Source organism: Diceros bicornis, chromosome 7 (assembly GCF_020826845.1).
Source record: "Diceros bicornis minor isolate mBicDic1 chromosome 7, mDicBic1.mat.cur, whole genome shotgun sequence".
NCBI classification, from domain to species: domain Eukaryota; kingdom Metazoa; phylum Chordata; class Mammalia; order Perissodactyla; family Rhinocerotidae; genus Diceros; species Diceros bicornis.
This window is the reverse complement of record NC_080746.1, coordinates 60,676,969-60,700,280: the sequence shown is the minus strand read 5'-3', so window position 1 is coordinate 60,700,280 and position 23,312 is coordinate 60,676,969. Positions and strand designations below refer to the sequence as shown.

The 23,312-nt window shown below is 36.2% G+C and overlaps 2 pseudogenes; one reads left to right on the top strand and one right to left on the bottom strand.

Moving 5' to 3' along the window:
• Positions 1 to 11,839: 11,839 nt before the first annotated feature.
• On the top strand, positions 11,840 to 12,770 carry LOC131407996 (olfactory receptor 52A5-like; annotated as a pseudogene).
• Positions 12,771 to 15,555: 2,785 nt separating this feature from the next.
• LOC131407995 (olfactory receptor 52E2-like) lies at positions 15,556 to 16,806 on the bottom strand (annotated as a pseudogene).
• Between the last annotated feature and the right edge of the window lie 6,506 nt (positions 16,807 to 23,312).

Here is a 23,312-nt window from a genome sequence, read left to right as displayed (position 1 = left end):
CATTTTATTGTTTTGAGTTGTATGAGTTCCTTACATATTTTGGAAATTAACCCCTTGTCAGATATATGATTTGCAAATATTTTCTCCCATTTGGTGGGTTGTCTTTTCATTTTGTTGATGATTTCCTCTACAGTGCAGGAGTTTTTTAGTCTGATGTAGACCCACTTGTTTATTTTTTCTTTTTTTCTCTTGCCTCAGTAGACATGGTATTCGAAAAGATACTGCTAAGACTGGTGTCAAAGAGCATACTGCCTATGTTTTTGAAGGAGTTTTATGGTTTCAGCTTTTACATTCAAGTCTTCAATCTATTTTGAGTTAATTGTTGTGTATCATGTAAGATAATGGTCTACTTTCATTCTCTTGCATGTAGCTATCCAGTTTTCCCAATATTATTTATTGAAGAGACTTTCCTTTCTTCATGAATGTTCTTAGCTCCTTTTTTTTTTTTTTTTGTGAGGAACATCAGCCCTGAACTAACATCTGCCAATCCTCCTCTTTTTGCTGAGGAAGACTGGCCCTGGGCTAGCATCTGTGCCCATCTTCCTCTACTTTATATGGGACGCAGCCACAGCATGGCTTGCCAAGCAGTGCTTCCGTGCGCTCCCGGGATCCATACCGGAGAACCCCGGGACACCGCAGCGGACGCGAGCACTTAACCACTTGCGCCACCGGGCCGGCCCCCTCTTAGTTCCTTTTTTGAAGATTAGCTATCCATAGATGTGTGATTTAATTTCTGGGCTCTAAATTCTGTTCTATTGATTTGTGTGTCTGTTTTTCTGCCAGTATCATGCTATTCTGATTACTAAATGTTTGTAGTTTAGTTTGAATTCAGAGAGTGTTACATCTCCAGCTTTGTTCTTTTTTCTCAGGATTGCTTTGACTATTTGGGGTCTTTTATTGTTCCATGTAAATTTTAGGCTTCTTTTTTCTATTTCCCTGAAGAAGTCATTGGGATTCTGATTGGGATTGCATTGAATCTGTAGATTGCTTTAGATAATACAGAAACTTTTAACTATGTTTATTCCTCCAATCCACGACTGTGGAATACCTTTCCATTTCTTTATGTCTTCATTGATTTATTTCAATAATGTCTTATAGTTTTCAGTGTATAGGTCTTTCACTTCCTTGGTTAAATTTATTCCCAGGTATTTTAGTCTTCTTGTTGTGATTGTAAATGGGATTGTATTCTTGATTTCTCTTTCAGATGGTTCATTTTTGCGCATAGAAATGCAACTGATTTTTGTATGTTGATTTTTTCCCCAACAACTTTATTGTACTTATTGACAATTTCTAATAGTTTTTTTGTTAATTCCTTAGAGTTTTCTTTATATCTGCAAACAGTGAGAGTTTTACTTCTTCCTTCCCTTATTTGGATCCACCTTATTTATTTTTCTTGCCTAATTGCTCTGGCTAAAACTTCCAGTACTGTGTTGAATAAGAGTGGTGAGAAAGGGCATCCTTATCTTGTTCCTGTTCTCACAGGAATAGCTTTCAGGTTTTCTCTCTCAATATGATGCTGGCTGTGCATTTATCATATATGGCCTTTATTATGTTGAGGTACTTTCCTTTTTTAGCCATTTCATTGAATTTTTATCATAAATGGTTGTTGGATCTTATCAGATGATTTCTCTGTGTCTATTGAGATAATCATGTGATTATTATTCCTCATTTTGTTAATGCAGTGTCTCACATTGATTGGTTTGCAGATGTTTAACAATCCTTGCACTGCTGGAATAAGTCACATTTAACCACGGTTTATGATCCTTTTCAGGTATTGTTGTATTTGATTTGATAATATTTTGTTGAGGATATTGCATCTGTGTTCATCAGCCATATTGGCCTGTGATTTTCATTCTTTGTGTTGTCCTTGTCTGGTTTGGGGATCATGTTAATGTTCACCTTGTAGAATGAGTTAGGAAGCATCTTATCCTCTTCATTTTTTCAGAACAGTTTGAGAAGGTTAGATATTAAATCTCTTTGACTGTTTGGTGGAAGTCACCAGATAAGCTGTCTGGTTCTGGAATTTTGCTTTTGGGGAGGTTTTTGATTACAGTTTCAATCTCTTTACTTGTGATTGGTCTATTCAGATTCTCTATTGCTTCTTGATTCAGTTTTGGGAGGTTGTATGATTGCAAGAATTTATCCATTTCTTCGAGGTTATCCAATTTGTTGGTGTATAGCTTTTCATAGCATTCTCTTATAATCCTTTGTAATTCTGTGGTGTCTATTATAATATCTCCTCTTTAATGTCTGATTTTTTTTATTTGAGTCTTGTCTCTTTTTTTCATAGTGAGTCTGGCTAGGTACTTATCAATTTTGTTTATCTTCTCAAAGAACCAGCTCTTAATTTCATTGATCCTTTCTACTCTTTTTCTGGTCTCTTTTTTCATTTATTTCTGCTCTGATTTTTATTATTTCCTTCCTTCTACTGGGTTTTTTTTTTTTTTTTTTTCATCTTTTTCTAATACTTTTAGATATAGTGTAAATTGTTTATTTGAGATTTTTCTTGTTTTTTGAAGTAGGCCTATACTGTTATAAACTTCCCTGTTAGTACCACTTTTGCTGCATCCTATAACATTTGTATGTTGTGTTTTCATTTGCATTTGTCTCCAGGTATTTTTTTGTGTGTGTGAGTAAGATCAGCCCTGAGCTAACATCCATGCCATCCTCCTCTTTTTACTGAGGAAGACTGACCCTGAGCTAACATCCGTGCCCATCTTCCTCCACTTTATGTGGGATGCCACCACAGCATGGCCTGACAAGCGTTGCATTGGTGCAGGCCCGGGATCTGAACCTGGGTCACCAGCAGTGGAGCTCATGCACTTAACCATTATGCCATGGGGCCAGCCCCAGTCTCCAGGTATTTTTGATTTCTCCTTTTGATGTCTTCATTGATCCAATAGCTGTTCAGTAGCATATTGTTTAGTCTCCACATTTTTATGACTTTTCCAGCTTTTTGCTTGTTGTTGATTTCAAGTTTCATACCATTGTGGTTGTAAAAGTTGCTTGATATGGTTTCAACTTTCTTAAATTTATTCAGGCTTGCTTTGCTTGCCAACGTATGGTTTATCTTTGAGAACGTTCCATGTGCACCTGAGAAGAATGTGTAGCTGCTATTTTTGGATAGAGTGTTCTCTATATATCTATTAAGTCCAACTGTTCTAGTATTTCATTTAAAGCCACTGTTTCCTTGTTGACTTTATGTCTGGATGATCTATTCATTGACCTAAGTGGTGACATTAGGTGACCCTATTATTATTGTGTTGCTGTCAGTTTCTCATTTTACGTTTGTTAATAGTTGCTTTATATAATTTGGTGCTCCTGTGTTAGATGCATATATATTAATGAGTGTTATGTCTTCTTGGTAGAATGTGCTATTTATCATTACATAATGCCCATCATTATCTCTTCTTTTTTGTCTTGAAGTCTGTTTTATCTGATATAATTATGGCTACACCCACTTTCTTTTGCTTGCCCTTTGCTTGGAGTATCATCTTCCATCCCTTCACTCTGAGTCTATGTTTGTCTTTAGAGCTGAGATGGGTCTCTTGGAGGCAGCATATTGTTGGGACTTGTTTTTTAATCCATCTAACCACGCTGTGTCTTTTGATTGAAGAATTCACTCCATTTACATTTAGAGTGATTATTGATATATGAGGGCTTAATACTGCCATTTTATCTTTTGTTTTCTGGTTGTTCTACATTTCCATTGTTTTTTTTTTTTCCTTGTATTTCTGTCTGAGATTTCAGTTTGGTGGTTTTCTGTGATAGTTTTTTCAATTTTCTCTTTATTGATGATTTGTATGACTCTGCTCTGATTCTTTTGTTTTGTGATTAACATGACGTTTGTATAAGAGATCTCATAGATGAGATAGACCTTTTTCTCACAGCCTCTTATCTCCCTTAGCCTATGCGTATTCCATCCTTTTCATCTTCCTCCTTTATATTTTTGTTGTCACAAATTATTCTTTTTTGTGTTGTGAGTTTGTGATCAAATTGAAGTGGTTATAGTTATTATTGATGCTTTCTTTCTCTTTAGGCTTTATGTTATAATTAAGTTTTTGCTAACCTATTCTGACATACAGCTGCAATTTTCTGATTATGTCTTTCTGTTTATCTCCTTGTTCAAAGCTGTGTAAATTTTTGCCTGTTTGTTTCAGGTGAGAGAGCTACTTTCAACATTTCTTGTAAGGCAGGTATAGTGATGATGGACTCCCTCAGCATTTCTTTGTCTGGGAAAGCTTTTATTTCTCCATCATATCTGAGGGATAATTTTGCTGGATGGAGTATTCCTGGATGATAGTTTTTGACTTTCAGTATTTTGAAAATATCATTCTACTCTCCTAGCTTGGGAGTTTCTGTTGAGAAATTTGCTGAAAGTCTGCTTAGGGTTCCTTTATAGGTTATTTTCTTCTCTCTTGCAGCCCTTAATATTTTTTCTTTGTCATTGACTTTTGACATGTTTAATATTATATGCCTTGGAGAAGGTCTTTTTGTATTGAGGTAATTGGGAGTCCTATTAGCTTCATGTACTTGCATGTGCATTTCCTTCCTTAGGTTTGGAAAGTTTTCAGTTATTATTTATATGAATAAGTTCTCTGCTCCTTGCTCCCTTTCTTCTTCTGGGATACCTATTATATTTATATTATTTTTCCTAATTGAGTTGGATATTTCTCAAGGAATTTCTTCATTTTTTAAACATCTTACTTCTCACTCTTCCTCTATCTGAATCATTTCTAGATTTCTATCTTCAAGCTCACTAATTTTCTCTTCCATATAGTCTGCTCTATCTGTAATGCTTTCTACATTATTTTTCATCTTGTTAATTGTGTTCTCCCTCTGCAGATTTTCTGTTTGTTTGCTTTTTAGGGTTTCAATCTTTTTGGTCAAGTATGCCTTCTATTCATTAATATTATTCCTGAGGTCATTAAACTATGTTTCTGAGTTTTCTTGTAACTCAATGAGTTTCTTTATGACAGCTATTTTGAATTCTTTCTCAGTCAGGTTATAATCTTCTGTGATTGTTTGGTTTCTGGAGAGCTGTCATTCTCCTTCTGTTCTGTTGTGTTACTGTAGTTCTTCATGGTATTTGATGAACTGATCCTCTGCCAGCACATTTGTGGTAGTAACCATCTTTCTTTTTTGGGTATGGCTTTAGTTACTTTGGTTCTGAACTGCTTCTAGTTAAATTTGAAAGCCTGCACTTTCTACCACCACTGCCTCTTCTAGAAGCATCATCAATGCCTTCCTTGTGCAGCTTGTGCCTCTGAGCTTGCTTGTGCCTTGCTGCTTACAATGTCACTTCAGTCTCAGGTGTTGCCACTGGGTTCACCAGGCTGCGAGTACTTCTGCTGCTTCTGGGGTTGCCTGGGTCTCCTATTCTTCCCCAACTCTCTGTGGGCTCTCCACAGGGTCAGATTCTGCTGCCTCATGCACCACTTATCCTGCTGCTCCTGGGTTGCTTGGGGTGCAGTTTGCACAGCTGCCAAGGATTCAGGGTTAATGGCTGTAGCTACCAGGGGCCTTGGAGACCTGGGGATTTGTATGCAGCCCCCACTGCTGGTGGAGCCAGTCTCGAGGGTGCCACCATTGGTGGCTGGTTCACCAGTTCTGCTGTGTTTCCTGAATCCTCTGATAGAAGGCCCCACCTGCAACCCCTAGGGAAGAGCAGGGACTAAGAAGCAAGAAGTTGTTGTTTCTGTATGCTTCTGCTGCCTTTGGTCTCTGGCACTAGCTGTTGTGTTTTGAAAACTCAAGTCAGGGTGCCCTGACTTTTTGTTTTGTTTACTGTCCCCTCTCTTGGAAAGACCAGACTGTAGCTGGGGAGAGGGAGGGTGCATGAGCTTGATCCACTGGGGATGGGCAAGGAGCAAGCCATGCCTGTTTTTCCTGCTCCCATAATGTCTGCACACAGTCATGTGGGCCAGATGCCCTGGGGAAGAGGCAGGGACACCTATTGTTTTTGTGCCCACTGCAGCAGTGTCTGCCTGCATTCATTTGAGCTGCAGCACATGCTGTTACTGCTCCTGCAGTGACCTCTCACGGGCACAAGGACTGGTTTCAGGGGCTGCCAGGGGAGTGGGAAGGAGCTGTTCTCCTAGTTCCACTGAGTCCCAGAGTCCGCTCACCTTCACATGTACAAATGCATGGATCTCTTAGGCTTCCTGTTGTGGTATGTAGAGATTCCTCTGTTGGTCAATGGATGTCTGATTGTCTGTAACTTAGAGGGGAGAGACAAAGGGAGTAATCATGCATCACTCTATCATGATGCTGATGTTACTCTTTTTTTAAGTTTAAATAAACTTTTTAATTTTAGAATTCTCATAGTTATAGGGAAATGCAAATATAGTCTAGAGAGTTCTCATATAACCCATATATAATTTCCTCTGTCATTAACATTTTACATTACTATGGTCATTTGATACAATTAATGAAGCAATATTGATACACTATTATTAACTAAACTTCATATATTATTCAGATTCTCTTAGTTTTTCCTAATGTTCTTTTTCTCTTATGGGATCCCACCCAGGGTACCAAATTATATTTACTAGTTGTGTCTCTTTAGAGTTCTCTTGGTTGTGACAGTTCCTTAGGCTTTTCTTGGTTTTGATGACTTGACAGTTTTTAGGAGTACTGGTCGGGTTTTTGTAAAATTTTCCTCAATTGGGGTTAGTCTGATTATTTTCCCGATGATTAGACAAGAGTTATGTGATTTTGAGAGGAAAATCAGTGAGATAAAATACCATTTATATTAAAATATATGAAGAGTACATACTATCAACATGGCTCATCACTGTTGATGTTGAATTTCATCACCTGGCTGAGGTAGAATTTGTCAGGATTCTCTTCCTCCCGCATTTCCAAGTTTACTCGTTGGAAGTAAGTTACAATCTGCAGCCCACAAATTAACCAATGAGAAGTTATATTCCACCTTCTTGAGGATAGGGTATCCTCACAAATTGTTTGGAATTTTTTTCACAAGAGATTTGTCTCTTTCACCCTTTGTTTATGTATTCAATCATTTATTTATATCAGTATGAACTCATGGACATTTAATTTATACTTTAGATTATAATCCAATGCTACTGTATTTTGTAAAATTTTCCAGCTATGTACATTGTAATCTCTTTCAGTTGGTTCCTGTGTCCCTTTGGCACACCTCCATAATTGTGTGTTCTTCTTTTTTGGGGGAATGGGACACTTCATGACTTTCTAGCATCACAAGATACTACAGCCTTATCTCGTATATCATCTGCCTGCACTTAGAATGTGATATTTCTCCTAGAAGCAGTGGTTATTTTAATTGGATAATGGTGTTAGAAACAAAGCTCTTGGTGCTGGATGTGCTTTGCTACTGGGGTGTCATTGTTTTAAGGCCTTTTCAGCTGACTGATCAAGCAAATACATGTGTATATGCTAACCTGTGCATGTATAATCTATCTATCATCCATCATCTTTCTAAAGCTATACATTGTGATGTCTCTAACTTTAGTCTATTACCACATGAATTATTCTAGTATCCTCTCATGATTATCTGCAAACACCCACTCCAACAGTGAGAAAACTGGCCCCCACCATATACCATCTATTTACATAATTATTTAATAACAGTATACACATATGTATTTGTATTAGAATTGTTCACCTACAACCACTTGGGAAAAAGTTTATCCACTAGAGCACAGTGCTTATGTGTATTTATTTTTGGCTTTAGTCTCACAGACTCCACTCATCTCCAAGTTTTCTGAGATTAGCTGATTTTTCCACATCCACTTTAGTGAAGTTTTCTCCTATATTTTAAAGTAATAAGAATGAGGGAACACATCCCAAATCAATTTAATAGCTCAGGATTAACATAATAGCAAAAACAGAAAACATTACATGTAAATAAAATTATAAATTAATAATCGCCTTGAATATAAATGTGAAAATCCTTAAATTTAGCAAATTGAATCCAACAATATACAAAATGTAGTATATACCAAGACAAAAAGAATTTATACCAAGAGAATAGAAATCATCTAATATTAAACACTCACTGTTATTAACCTCATCAACAGAATAAAAGAGGAAAATCATGTAATGTTATCAATAGATGTAGAAATAGCATTCAACAACCTTCAGCAGAAAAGCACATTTAAAAAATGCTAAGCATATAGGACTAGAAGCGGCTTCCTCAACCTGATAGTAGATATATTTAAAAACCCTCCAGTTACATGTTTTAGTGTATTAATAAGTGATGAACTCAATTTCTAAAGAGAGCCTTTTTTATTTGCAATTTTGAAAAACAACAATAACAACAATTGCAAAAAAACAACCTACAGCCAACATTTTCCTTATTACTGAAAGGGGATTGCTTTCCCCAAAGATCAGGAACATAGCATAAAACGTCTACTTAACAAGCTTTTTATTCATCATTTTACTGTACTCCCTAGCCAGTGAAATAACGTAAGTAAAAGATATAAAATTCATACTAATTCTTTAAGCAGATAATCTTATGGACTTACAGATATGTTTATGGTATGAATGAATGAATTTGGCAAGGTGGCAAAATTCAAGGTCCACATACAAAATAAAATATACTTATTTATTTAGCAACAAATAATTGAAAATTAAATTGAAAATTTTAAGTTAAAATAGCAGCTAAATAATGAAATACTTTTCTTGAATGTAAGAGAGAGAGCACTGAGAGAAAACTGTAAACATGTTTCTTAACTGTATGAACATTGGTGTCAGGTAAATCTTGTTTTAAATTACTGGATCTGTGAACAAACTACTTAATCTCATAAAAAAGAAAATTCAATGGTGATAAAATCTTTTTTGGAGATATTTTTTACAGTTACATGATGTGATGAACGGAGATTCATGTAAAACTCTTGACACTCCAGTGTTTTTGACTTGATAAAATTAGCAGCTGTCATTGTTGACATTTCAAATATAACCCTATAGAATATAGTTTTAATCTGACTTGAGGCTATTAGGCAAGTGTTGAGATTACCAGGTATCTTTTTAAGGCAACCTGATTATCTCGTTCTGGTGAGATCTATTATGTAATGACAATTATAGGGGAGGGGAGCATTTTTGATTGCTGCTGTTCTATTCATGGCCATATTTCTAGGCACTTGAGGGGTATCCCAGACACAGAAAATACATAATATATATTTTTCTTTTGGTTGAATAAATGTATAATTCAGTGAGCTAAATTATTTAAGAAATAGTCTTCAATGACTTTGAGATTCTCTTCCTTATTTATATCAGAGATGAAGTCTACTGTTCTACAAAGGCAGCCTAGGTACTTTTCCTCTAGCTCACGCCATTAAATTTGTTTTTACACTGTAACCACCATCATTGCTGGCTGATTTTAAATATGAGTTATGAGGAGTCATATAATTTGTTCTCCTATTGTTTACCTACACATAACACAGAATCCCGTGTTGAAGAAAATACAATTCATAAATATTTCATTGATGATAGTTTTATTGAGAATACTTCACCATTTCCGAAATTTCACTCGAGAATATAGAAAAACAAATTTCTCTCTGTTTGATTTGTATTCTTCTTAGTGCATTTATTAATTCTAATTTAGCATAATGAAGAAAATGTCCAAACTCTACAGCCTAGGGATTGCTATCGTTAATGTTAAGTATAATTTAATAAGAATTCAATGTAATTCTTTTCAGTTTTCTTGTGCAATTATGGGTTTTTCATTAATGACAACATACTATATATCCAGAGGCAGTATGGTGTAGTGATTAAATACGTTTGTTTTGGACCTGACCCCACTGCTTGTTAGTTTTGAGGTAATGTCTGCCATTTACCCTCTCTGTAGTTCATTTACATCAGCTGTACGATGGAAAATTACCAGATACACAGTAACAAACCAAACCACATTACATACTTTTAAACAAATTGTATTCTGCTTCTACATATGACATATTATAAAACTTATAAAAATTGCCCATAATATAAAAATATTTTGTTAGCTGCTATGTTCATCAAATGAATGTAGCATAGTTTACTTATCCAATCCAAAATATCTGAACCATTCCCAATTACCCCTTTTTATACCCTCAGAGAGATATAGCATAGGGGAAACTTCAAATTATTTCAAAATATTTATTCATGAACGTTGTAACTCCTACCTGTTCATCACCCCAGTAGACAAAATAGAAATAAATCTATAGCTGATTTTACCTTTCACACAGATCAGAGTCAGTCCACATCAGACATCTACTTTTTTATTTTCTCAACCAGTGCCCTAAATATAGGCTGCTTCTAGTTTTTCTAGAGCCCAAGATGGTTTAGGTGAATAACGAGATAGCTTCTTCCCTGTTTTGCTCCTTTCCTAATCGCTAAAGACTGGAAGAAATGCTTAAAAGAAGAGAAAACTTACTTTTGTAAACCTGTGGTCCTCCTCATGCGCTGTCCCACTTAAGAGTTGTGCTGACAGGAGAGAATGAAGAGAAGACAATGTTTACCATCCACTGCTACGAGAACACCAATATATAGGAGCAATCTAAGATGACCAAAAGGCCTGGAAAATCTTTCCTTGAGAAGACTGGGAAAAACTGAGCAAAGTGAAAGCTGTGTTTCTAAGCAGTAGTGTCATCTAATTTTTGTTGTCATCTTCACTTTGCAGATGAGACAGTAGAGATGGCCCCCAGCAATGATGGAACCAACTCACTTGGCAATCAGTTCAAAAGTATGTGTTGGTGTAGAGGAGGGGGATGTAACCTTATCCCACAGCCCTTTCCCACCAGGAATTTTTCTACGAGAGATCTGAGTTTCAACTTTAAATAATCTCATAAAGACACAGTTGAGTTTCTGATATCATGAGTTAATTAAATCTGGAAGAAGCTATTCAGCAGTTGTGATCACCCTAATGCCAAAAAAGTAAAAACAGAAACTTTAACAATTTTTGTATTTCTTGTTACTATCCTTGAGCTATGGTTGAGGTTTGTTAGCAGTCAGTGATTTGGGGTTGAAAATAACTTGGAGATATTTAGTTTTTATTCACTTTGTCAACTGTTTTTACTTTTAAATACATTTTTTGGATAGTACTTTTTCTATAAATGTGTAAGAATAAACACGTAATTGAATATTATTTATTTATTTCTGTTGATCTCTAAACTATGCAAGTCACACACACACAAAATATCTCAAATTTAATTTTTTTTTGATATCCATGGAACTCTATACTCTTTAGCATTGTTAGAAGCTATAAAGCAATCACAAGTGTGATACACAAAATTGAGAAAGAAAAAAGATAGTAAAAATAAATGATAATGTATATTTGAAAATGTTACTTACTTAGAAAGAATTATAAAGGAAAACAGCTGTAGTTGGATATTTTATTTCACATTTTAACAGAATATTAATTAAAACTCATCTTTATATATTTGAGAAAACTTTTACAATGTTTTGGTAAATTAAAGAAACAATGCTTAAAGTCATTATACATACTTTATAATACTCTTTTAAATATAAATTTGGTGAAGACATTTAAAATTGGTATATAAATTATTTGGCATTGTCACTGATGAATTTTTATTTATTTTATTGTGCTGTTGTACATATGCTCTATTTAAGGAAAAAGAAAAAGGGCCTTAAAATCATGTGGTACTTTAACTTACAGAAATTTTTAAAAACAGAAAAAAAAAAATGTCCCTCAATAAATCAGACTGATGTCCCTTACCAGTAGAGGAATGCAATATACCATATTATTTCCCAAATATTTTTCCAGGATCATTCAAACTGCACTATTGATGCTCTTTATCAATTTTATTCCTTCTGATCACACTTCAAGATTGGAGGAATTTGACAGCATTGCCCCATCATGACACTTACCAATGGCACCTTCTTCAAGCCATCTATCTTCACACTAATTGGAGTTTCAGGTCTTGAATCAGTACAACATTGGATTGGGATCCCATTGTTCATCTCATTTATCCTGGCCATAATTAGAAATGGCCTCCTCATCACCATCATCCGCACTGATCATGGTGTCCGTGAGACCATGTATATCTTTTTAGCTATGTTTATCTACTGGCCTAGGACTGACTCTATGCATTACCCCTAAAATGCTGGTGATCTTTTGGCTTCACTCAAGGGAGATTCACTTTGACTCCTGTTGAATCTAGATGTATTTCACTCACACTATCCAGTGCATGGAGTCTGGCATTCTCCTTGCCATGGCCTTTGACCATTATGTGGCCATCTGTGAGCCCTTGAGGAATTCTGCTGCCCTTATGAAGAAGGTGCTCATTAGCATTACACCGTTGTGACCATTTGGGCATCTCTTATCATCGTCATGTGTCCTCTTCTAATTAAGTTGCGCCTGAAGCCTTTCTGAACCACAGTCATCTCTCATTCCTACTGTGAGCATATGGCTGTGGTAAAGCTGGCTGCAGAAAATGTCAGTCGATAAAGCATATGGACTGTTTGTGGCTTTCTCAGTGCTTGGATTTGACGTGATCTTTATCTTCTTGTCCTGTGTCTTTATCTTCCAGGCTGTCTTTAAATTTCCACAAAGGAGGCATGATCCAAGGCATTCAACACGTGCACAGCCCACATCTTTGTCTTTCTCCAATTCTATATCCTCATGTTTTACATCTTTTATACACAGATTTGGCTTCAACATTGATCCTTATGTACACATTCTGCTGTCCAACGTTTATCTGCTTGTTCTGCCGCTGCTTATTGTCTATGGAGTAAAGACTAAACAGATTCGAGAGACAGTTATCAAAATGTTCACTCCTAAGAGTTAAATTGACAGGCATTCTTGTGCCTCATAGATTCTTCACAATAATATATCTAGCAATTCTTGTCACACAGAGTTGTCTGTGATCATCTTTGCATTACTTTAGTTCCCACAGCATATGTACAGATTTTATAAATAAAACTGCAAATAAATCACATACACATTTTCAGACACCATTTCAAAACTTTTAATCCTTTTACCAAAGCTGATAACTTTTTCCATGAAACCTTTATTAACAGCTATTATTATCCTTTTTGATGTGTTCTATCCTTGGAACAGGGTCAGTTTTACAGAATGTTACCCTAGGTTTTGTGCTTTTCACCAACAACTGCTGTGACACCCATTCTCTTACTTTGTACTGCTAGATTATAAATTATGGATACATGGCCACAACTTTGTATTTTAGTCATTGGTAACTTTCTAATTACATGAGATCTCATTCACTATTATCCGTTTACATATAACATGGTACAATGGGTATTTAAACTTTGTTCTCATGTCTATTATTTAAGTCAGTGTGAGTTCTACACCATACGTTCTTGTTAGAACTCAATGTTTATTTTGAAAACAAAAACTGTGTCGCTAAATCCTAACTTAATCCCTCAAATATTCTAGAAGCGACTTCTTGAAGACTGACAGCTCATTACATTGTATGGAAATCTTTCATTTCTTTTTCTTATCATACCCCTAGAGTGAGCAGAATGTGTTCTTGATGGATAATCAAGAGGTAAGAGTCGTGTGTCTTCCCTGGCATGTTACCTACTAACTCCATGAATGTGGGAGAATCGCTTACTGCCCTTGTGTCACCAGTTACATCTCTGAGTTGCTCAAAAAGCAAATGTATTTACTTATGTATCTCTCAATATTTTCAAAGATTATATCTCTAATTTAATATGTATACATTACAATGATTTGAATTATAGATGTTAATCTTGTCTTAAGCATCTAAAAATCCTACATTTGCCTGTCTTTGCTCACATGATTTTAATAGTTAAATAAAACTTGAGTTCAGTCATAGTGCTGAACTATGTGCATATTGGTTCTTGAACTCAGTGAACACTTTTTGAGCAGAAGTATGTTTAAAATATAGATAGTTAAACTGCAGTGAAGTGCGGTCTCAGAATGCACATTTTATATTTAATTCCTCCAGAAGATCAAAATAACATTTAATGTCTCATAACTTTTTTCCAAGTTTGTAGACAATTTTTAACATTGTCATTCACTTTATCTTTTTCTCTACTCTCCCTTTGTAATTGGCCTGAAAATGCACATTATTCGCTGACGTGATATTTGTCCCTTTACTCACAACCCACTTTGGAACTATTTCTTTTGTGTTCCACAAGACTGAATTGTTATAGCTGGCTACTAAGCAGTTTAAAAAAAAAATGGCATTGAAGTCAGAATATTATATTTACTATTTTTATATTACAGTTTATGATTCAGCAGGATGCTATTAGTTCACATATTTCTTCCTGATCCAGACAAGAGGGTCAAAAGTGCTTTTTTGTGTTTGTGTGTTTCTTTGAGAGCATGTATTGGGATAGAGTGGATCTGCAGGTAGGAAACTAGTCTTGGTGCAGGAGATTCAGACTAAAATTATAAGACATGCTTCAATTTAAGAGGCACATGTAAGGGGAAACCAGAAAAAGAGACTGAGAAAGATCAGTAAGCAGTAAGATCAATGAATGTATTATATTTATAAAATAGAGAAATTGAGGATGATTGAAACTTATATATTAAACACAGAAGAGGGGCTGGCGCATGGCATAGCAGTGAAGTTCAGCGCCCTCTGTTTTGAAGGCCCGGGTTCGCAGGTTCAGATCATGGGTACAGACCTACACCACTTGTCAGCCATGCTGTGGCGGTGACACACATACAAAAGAGAGAAAGATTGGCACAGATGTTAGCTCAGGGCTAATCTTCCTCAAGCCAAAAAAAAAAAAAAAAAGAAGAAGAAGAAGATTGGCAACAAATGTTAGCTCAGGGTGAATTTTCCTCAGCAAAATAATGAATAAATAAAGACAGCACTATGACTGAACTCAAGTTTTATTTAACTATTAAAATCATGTGAGCAAAGACAGGACAAAGGAAACAGTAACTACAAAATGAATCTAAAATAAACTAGAAAACAGATAGAAATAAGAAAGTGAAAGTAAGCAACCTCTCTAGGCTGTAAGTGGTTCCTTCCTTTATGTTTATATGATAATCTGGTCTATGAAAACCTAAATATATTTTTGACAAATTCTAGACAAAAATTTATAGTGAAGCTTTTTGTAGTCTCATTCATTTTCTCACTTCCTTTCCATGTACACAATCAGTACTTAATCTATGGCACACCTCTGCATGTTTACAATATTAATGACAAAGTCATGGATATTATATATAATCCTTATGATGGAATGAAAATGACTGATTTCTGAAGGTAGCGAAAAAAGGAAAAAGAAGGAAAAATAAAAAGGGATTCAAAATAAGGAGGGAGAAATAAACAACAGGAAGACTTGGAGATGAAACAGGAGTGAGAATCATCAAAAATATCCACATGCATGATATAGGACCCCTAGTTCCCAAAAAACACTACAGACTTTAGAAATCCTCCTTTAAATCTACTGACAGTAGTGATTTAAAAAAATGTCATATAAAAACTCTGATGGGCCATCATTTACCAGATGAATTGTATAAAAAGCTTAGGCGTTCACTGTCTGTTAAAGTACTTAAAGAAAGAGAGTCAAAATAAATAATCCTTTCTGTTAGGTACATTTAAATTTATTTAATATAACAAGGTGTTTTTCTGTTCAAAAGTTTTGACCCATTAGGTGCTATTCCTTTTCAATTCCTTAATTTTGTAATAATATTATCTTCGCATGGTCACAGATCTCCTTGGTTCAGACTCTGTATATGACAGGATTGAGCTTTGGTGGAACTATGACATAAGATTGTCCAGAAGTATATGAATATAATAGGGGACATTTTGGCCAAAGTGATGTGTCATAAAGGAAAAGAGAGATGGTGTATAAAAAGCAAGAATTAGAAAAATCATAAGAACTACATGTGCTGAAAGACTTGAGTCAGGCTTCATGGGACGGAAGACAGAAAACAGCATGGAGTATTTGAACATAAGAAAGGGCAATGGCGGGGGGCGGGGGCGGGCTGGCCCTTTGGGACCAGTGGTTAAGTGTGCGTGCTCCGCTGCGCCGGCCCGGGCTTCGCCAGTTCGGATCCCAGGCGCACACAGACGCACCACTTGGCAAGCCATGCTGTGGCGGCGTCCCATATAAAGTGGAGGAAGATGGACACGGATGTTAGCCCAGGGCCAGTCTTCCTCAGCAGAAAAAGAGGAGAATTGGCAGGTGTTAGCACAGGCTGATCTCCTCACAAACAAACAAACAAAGGAAAAAAAGGGCAATGGCTATGATGTCTAACACTAGGATTGAAATAGCGCCCAAGCCATAGATGATATTGATCTTGATGCTGGCACAAGATAGGAGAGCGACACCCATGTGCTCAGAGTATGCATATGGTATGACTTGGTTCCCACAGAAGACCAATCACAAAATGAGAATACAAAAGGAATAATGGAAATAAATGACCTCACTAACACACTAAGACCAATCACAGAAACAACCTTGTTGGTGAGGATGGTGTTATATTGGAGTGGGTTACAGATGGCACATAATGGACGTAAGCCATTGTGAAGAGAACTACTGACTCCATACCAATGAAGTTGTGAATGAAAAACATCTGGGTAAGACAGGCATCAAAGACGATATCCCTGACGCTAAACCAGAAGATCCCAAACATCTTAGAGACAGTAGCTATGGAGAGTCCCAAGTCAATGGTAGCCAACATGGCCAGAAAGTTGAACATAGGCTTGTGCAGGCTCCTTTCAGCCTGAATCACAAACAGAATACTGAAATTCCCAATGAGTGCAATCAGGTACAAGCACAAAAGGGAAAGCCAATCCAGATGTGGATTGTTTCCAGTCCTGGGATCCCCAGCAACAGGAAAGTGGAGGTGTGAAACTGGATGTCACTGGGAAAAGACATCCTGCGTGGTAATGCGTAAGTCCATATTCCTTACAAATGTGTGTTCGCCAATCTACAGGGCAGCAGGTAAAACTCTGCAGTGTTGGAGACCTAGAGAAATAAGAATGTCATACAATTGAGCACATTCTCTTCCTCAATTAATTCACATGATTAGAAATGTACTACATAAAGAACAATGTGAAGTAGTGAATTCTCAATGAGAAGGCTCTGGGAGAAGTTATGCAGTAGATTGTAATAAAAATTTCTATATAATACACTCATCTTTGTTAGCACCTTTCTTCTCTATTAATTTGCCATGGTGTCATAACTGATATTTTGCTAAGGTTTTGCCTTAATACCTACTTCATTAGTTACCTTCTCTCATCAATAACAACATAATTTACTCTCAATTTGGATATACACAGGGCTCTGCCAGTCCCTATAAATAGTGATTTATATTGATTCCATTTGGCTAGATGGTAACACACAGCTGTTAACACACAAGATGCACAACAAGTTGTTAATGAACACACAGGTTTATTAAAATTTAATCTAAAATATTAAAAATAATTCTAAAGGATTAAAATTGGTCCATTTGTTAATATGTATTCATTATTATTACAAAATAAAGAAGTAAATGTAGTCAAAATAGTGGCATCGACTACCATTTGTTGAGGTACTGCGTACTATCTTCAATTTCTGTCAGAATCTGGGCAACTATCATCTCTAATCTTTATAAACACATACAAGAGAACATTTAACCCTATTACGTATAGATCTGAACCTCAAATAGTTTAAAAGACTTGCCAAATGCTTGAAATGCTTATAGTTATAGAGCTATAGAAATAAAGTAGAGAGGAAAGAAGTAACTTGAAATTGAAAGAGAACAGAAATAAGGCAAAGATAATTCATGTCTCGCTCATGTTATATATACACAGCTCCCCCTCCGCCACATCCATTCAGACAAACACATAATCTCTTTTAAACTCACATCCATCTTAGTAAGAGATCAGATTCTTAACTATAAATCTGAGACAATTGTAATTTTCAGAGTTTAAGATGCATGGCAAATATGTGGAAGAAAAGACTAGATAGAAAGCATATTCTGAGCAAACTGAAGATATCATTTTCAAAGTTACCTAAACTGTTCATATATGTTTTCATCTACCTTACTTATGGCATTTGTTAACGGAGAGTTTTCAAAGCACTCAATCACTTATTACATGTAATTGTTTCGTAGTAAAAAGTGTTTTTTGGTGATTTTATATCATTGGAGGATTCCAGAAGAGCAATACTACTTATGATTACAATTTCGGTAAGAAAATCAGGGTATTATATAGACATTGGTATGGGAGAAGTAAAGCACGAAGAGTGTGTGATGAACATGGAAGGAGCAGTACAATGTGGTTGGGACACAGGGAACTTCTAGGAGGAAATGGTAAACCTTTGAAAAGAAGAGAAGCTAAGAACAGGAGATATTATTTGCAGGAGACGCTCTGTGAAACATCCATAAGAATAATGCCTTTCTTCTGTAATGTTCTGCTCTTGTAATGGAATAGTGAACACTCTCTAAAAGTGTGTGCCACAAACACAAGGAGTGAAAGTAGGATTCAATTACGGAAGCAAAATTGTCTGTGATTTCTCAATGTAAGTGCCAATGGCAGGTTCTTTTTTAAATAAAATGTTTGTATTCCTAAATAACATCTCTGAAGATCAGGAATGTAGGCAATAGCCTCAGAAAGCAACAAAAACAACATTTTCTTTTTTTTTTATCATTCCTATTATGTAATAGATTCTCAGTAAATAAGAAAATTACTTTAGCTAATAGGTGCAGAGCTTATCGTTAAAGGAGAAAAATAAGCTACCTTTCTGGTTTTCTGTTTTATTATTGTTGTTAGAGAGAGAGATGCTATTATATTCAGTTTAAAAAATATATAATGGAGGAATTAAATCTGTCAACTCAGATGATTGTGTTTTATAATATGGCCTCAGTAGTTGGTTAAGTAGAGAGACAGTGATACGAGTAACCAAGCAGAAACAATTGGAAAACATATACAGAAAAACAAACTTTTGTATTTGTCTGTCTTATGTCTTTACTATTCAGTGAACTGGCTAGATCAAAAATCTGAACAGCATCTTCCTCTCCTCTCCAAATGTTAAAAAAAAAATGATTCAATTTCTCCAGTATCTTCAAAATCAATACATTTGTCTCCATCCCAATGTGGCTAGTTCAAACCCTCATCATCTCTTGGCTTTATCACAGCACAATACTTTGCAGTGCTTAAAAACACGAGCTCTGCAGTCAGACTAATTGTGCTGAAACCAGCTTCATGATTTATTCACTCTGTAATCAAAGAAAAACAAATAACAAACACTTTTCAGCTATAAAATAGAGATAATAAGGACGAAAACCCTAAATATGTTGTTAGTTTTAAATAGAAAATTATTTTAAAACCTATGAAACTATTCCAAAGATACTATGCTATTCCTCCTTCTTTAGATATAAGGAGACTGATTTTTTCTAAAATGCACACCAAAAGGATTCAGGCTGAAATCCAATATTTTGTTAGTATTATATGGCCTTTTCTAAATATCATATTCTTTGCCCAAGCTTCAGCATTACTCTTCTTTCCCCAAAATTTGTCCCAGCCTCCTCTCTTCCTCTTCTTTCCCTCTTCTTTCCCTTATTCATCACTATGACCTATGGAGGCACTGTGAGCTGGAAGACAGGGAAGACTCACCAGACTGAGCACCAGGATGGAATCCTGTCTCTGTTTTGTCTCAACCTGCTCAGTCTTTATGAGGGCAATGCTCTTTGCCAGGGAGGAGCTTTCAGTAGAAAACCTCCTAGAGCCGGTTGTGTAAAGGACACAACGTAGCTGAGGACTCTAGTTTCTAATTTGTCTCTGGCTCAAGAAAAGAGAGCCATTAGGGATCCCTGGCCTCTAAGGAAATGAAGGCAGAAAAGTGAGGTTTAAGTTAGCAAGATGACAGAATAGGAGGTCCCAGTACTCCTCTCCCCACAGAAACACTGTTTTAAAACCATTAATGGATGAAAATACCTCATGAGAGTTCCAGAATCCAGATGAGGGGTTACAGGATCCCAACGGAACACAGAACGAGCAAAGACAGTTTGAAAAGGATAAAAAGAAAAGGTTCCCTTTATCCACATCACCCCTCCCCTAACCTGGCACGGATCTGCTCCAAGAGAGATTCCCTCAGCCCAGGAGTTCTCTCATGGGGGAAAGAGACAGCAAGCCCACCCCAGATATATACATATATATGTGTGTGTGTGTGTGTGTGTGTGTACACATATATATAATATGAATTCACACAGACACACAGTCCATTCTTATTATTCTCAGTAGTTTGTGTTCTATAGAGTCATCTTGAATACTGAATTAGAAAATATGGAACCATTGTTCCTAGGGGCAATACAGAGTTAGGTTCCTACAACCTTCTTGTCACAACATTTCAATGTCAATCGATCATTACGTAACCTTGTTTTATGTGTGTTTCTGCTTAAAGACACCTCATTTAATACATAGTTTTTACAAATTATTCATTGCATGGTCTTTAAATGATTAAAAGCCAGGATCTTTGGAGGCCACTTGTGTCATACATGTTCATTTGAGGCCACTTGTGTTATATACATTCATTTGCCAATACCCTTGTACAATAACTCCGTCTCATCAGTGTTGAAAATCTGCTCTTTCACGTAATCCTCTTCCTGTACACATAGCGGGCATTTAAAAAATTCCTCTGCAGCCTCCTGATAAGCAGAACCTGCCTCAGCTGTAAGTTTACCATTCTTCATCACTACTGCCTTTTAATTTTTTCCCCCACAAAGCCCCAGTAGATAGTTCTATGTCATAGCTGCACATCTTTCTAGTTGCTGTATGTGGGACACGGCCTCAGGATGGCCGGAGAAGCTGTGCATCAGTGTGCGCCTGGGATCCGAACCCGGGCCACCAGCAGCAGAGTGCGCGCACTCAACCACTAAGCCACGGGGACGGCGCCACTGTTGCCTTTTAAATGTGCTAGCCAGCTTGGACTAGCCAAAAAAGAGTTTGACAATTTTATTACCCTGAGTGCCATGATTGTAAATTTCTTTGACCTCACAACAATGCTGTCCACTAACCTTTTTTATTAGCTGTCGTCTCATGAATCCATAAATTTAGCTGCTTTTCCATCTTTTCCATATCCTTATCACACACCATTGATACTGCTGTAGTACTTTCCAGAGTGGCTTCATATGCAGATAGGCAAATTTCCTCTTCCTCTGCCTGGGTGTATCATATTTTTGATTCATTAACTTTGAATTTCTTTTTTTTTTTTAATTTTATTTATTTATTTTTTCCCCCAAAGCCCCAGTACATAGTTGTATGTCATAGCTGCACATCCTTCTAGTTGCTGTATGTGGGACGCGGCCTCAGCATGGCCGGAGAAGCAGTGCGTCGGTGCGCGCCCGGGGTTCCGAACCCGGGCCACAAGGAGCGGAGCACGTGCACTTAACCGCTAAGCCACGGGGCCGGCCCTGATTCATTAACTTTGAACTCATAACCAACAATGTTTTAACTCAAATCTGAATGAAGCTTATCTAGCAAAGTTGTTTTTTGCATAAGGCACATCACAACCTTCTTGCGCTTAAGAACACTAGAAAAATATTGTTTTATTCTAGTGCACTTCATAAATAAATTTTGAAGATAATTATTTATTCTAGTTCCCTTCAGCACTATACTTGGCAGCCATTATAAACAGTAAGATCATCAACAAAAAGCACAAAAACAAAAAATAAAAGTGGCATGGACTATAATGCAAAAATGACTTGTTTATAGTATGAGAGCTGAAATAAGAAGTCAGAGTCTCACTTTATTCAACCTCAGCTGGGAATATGTGTGTCAGGCAACTTGCATTTTTCCCAGCTCTTTGCATGTCTGCAAATGACTGTGAAATTGCCATGAGCATTTATTTGGGGTTACAAATAAATTTTAGGGAGTAGGCAAATTTGCAAGTATAGAATCTCCAAGTAATGGGGCTCCACTGAATATATGTAATTTATATAAGACTCATACTTAAGATATAAAGAATATAATTGTGAAAATAAAGTGATAAAATTCCAAGTTGTACAATCAAGAGATTGACACAAAAATGACTCAAGAAATTATTTAAATATCTAAAAGGAGGCTGAAATGCATGTAAAAGCAAACAATAAATCTCAATGGCTGAGAGGATTGCCTGTTTAAAGACATCAGATTTTCCATATTAATGTTTAGATGTGATTCAGTTTTCATCAAAATCACATTTTGATTTATTTAATATAATTAAATACATTTTCTGTGCTACAAACAGACAGTAGGAAAGTAGTTGCCGAGGGCTATAAGGGTCGGGTTGGGGGGTGATAGAGAAAGGTTGGCAAAAAGGTACAAATTTTCACCCATAAGATGAATAAGATCTGAGGATCCAATGTATACTATGGTGACAATAGTTGATAACACTTTATTGTATAAATAAAATTTGCTAAGAGAGTAGAACTTAAATGTTCTCACACACAAAAAAACGATAAACATGTGAGATGATAGATATGTTAATCAACTAGAGGGGTAGAATCTTTTCACGATGTATATATATATCAAATAACAACAATGTATACCTTAAAAAAGAATTCTGTGATATTTATCTTGATTAATTATGAAAGAAATAAGGTACATATATCATGACATGAAACTTGAGTTATGGTATAAAATTTTAAAGTCTAATATGACAAATATTCAAAATCAAATGAATATGAAAATTATGAAATAAAATTAAACCAAATGTCAAGGTGACATTATGATTGATATTAGTCTTTTTTATATTAAAAATAAAAAGGCATTATTTAAAGCAAATGGAATAGGCACTATCTTTCTTTTTTTGATATATACATACAATAGTTTTAAGAACAAAGAATTCTGAGACTCAAGCAATCCTGCTTAAAGGCAGGTTCCAAACACCTGAGGAAGACTCATCTCCTCCCCACCCCCTTCATAAATTTTCCTGTTACTAAGATGTTAGCTCTAAAGACTTAGAATCTGAGTTCTAAACTCAAATCTCCAATTCCCAATGGTTTCTTTCCTTGACACCCTTGGGAGATTATCTCCACTCCATGACCATGGGAGCCTCAGAAATGGGGAAACACGTCTATAACTGAGTTCCTTTGGAAAAGCTGTAAGTCATGAGAGAAGTGAAGGCTCCATCAGGCCTGGTGGGTGCTCATCATAATTCCCACAGAACCCCTGGTGAGGTAAGGCAATGCACAATTGCTCATTTGTGTCATGGGCTAGCTGGACAACAGCTAGACAGAAGGTTTCAGAGCTGTAGTCAGAGCAAACAGGCTCTGAAAAAGAGGCTTGTGTAAGATTTCTTGGGATAACTGAGCCTATTTGGGTTTGTGGGCCCTGAATAGACTGCCTCTGCTTTACTCTGTTATGGGTTGGGATTAGGCTGCAATGTGCCTTGGGAATAAATTTGTGCATGGGCTTCTGTGC